A 912-nucleotide genomic window follows, 5' to 3' on the forward strand; every position below is an offset into this window, starting at 1 on the left:
ACAGTTTGTTATTCACAGGACCATGTGTAAATATTCTGTGCAGAGCTTCATTTGGTAATAAAGGACCATATTTCAAAACAACTAAACATTTAAACAAAATTCTGGAGTAGTGACTAAAACTGTGTTTTACACCATCATCAAAACATCAAATGGTGCAATTCTTCAGTGAAGAGCTGTGTTACATCCCTCCATTAGAGTTCCAGACATTGGCCTGTTACTATGTTAAGACACTTGATGTTCATGTTTTCTTTTACATTTACATTTATTCATTTATCAGATGCTTTTATCCTTAGCCACTTACAAGTGAAAAGGAAAAGCTTTAATCGAGCCAGCCAGGAGTCGAACCTAGAATCTTCTGATCCGTAGTCAGACGCGTTATCCATTGCGCCACTGGCCCTTTCCTTACTTTCTGATGTTTTTTATATGAGTAATTACTATGTTGTGAGCATCCGCTGTAAGAAAGGGTATGTTATGTGATTTGGATGTTGTGCGAACTCCATATTTTATACTTAGTGACGCTATGTGGGATATTGTAGTGTACCTGTGTTGACTAAATAGCCAAGATACAGTACTGTATTCAGCTAATGTATCTGGCAAGGTAATATATGGGTTAAGTAGGTTAATACTGTACAATACTGTATACATAATATAATAATACATTGTAAATATACACTACTGTATACATAGAATAATATGTAATCAACAACACTCGAGACGCGCGAAACAGGAGATTGGATGCCGCTGCTTACGAGTCGAAACATGTTACACGGTGAACTTTTTTTTTAAGGAAAGTTCACATTAAAATAACGATAGAAAGTACAGTGCAGTACATACATAATTACACTGGCGTTTATTATGACTATCAAGACATATGTATTGTAGGTTATATATGTACTGAACCATTATACGTCT

At 35.2% G+C, this 912-nt stretch overlaps 1 non-coding gene across 1 annotated transcript; it reads right to left on the bottom strand.

Annotated features, from left to right (window-relative positions):
• Positions 1-324: 324 nt before the first annotated feature.
• Positions 325-397, bottom strand: trnar-acg (transfer RNA arginine (anticodon ACG)). The gene has a single exon. It is a non-coding gene; the product is annotated as a tRNA-Arg (tRNA).
• Positions 398-912: the final 515 nt, after the last annotated feature.

The sequence above is a fragment of the Chanos chanos genome, chromosome 6 (assembly GCF_902362185.1).
Source record: "Chanos chanos chromosome 6, fChaCha1.1, whole genome shotgun sequence".
Classification (NCBI taxonomy): Eukaryota; Metazoa; Chordata; class Actinopteri; order Gonorynchiformes; family Chanidae; genus Chanos; species Chanos chanos.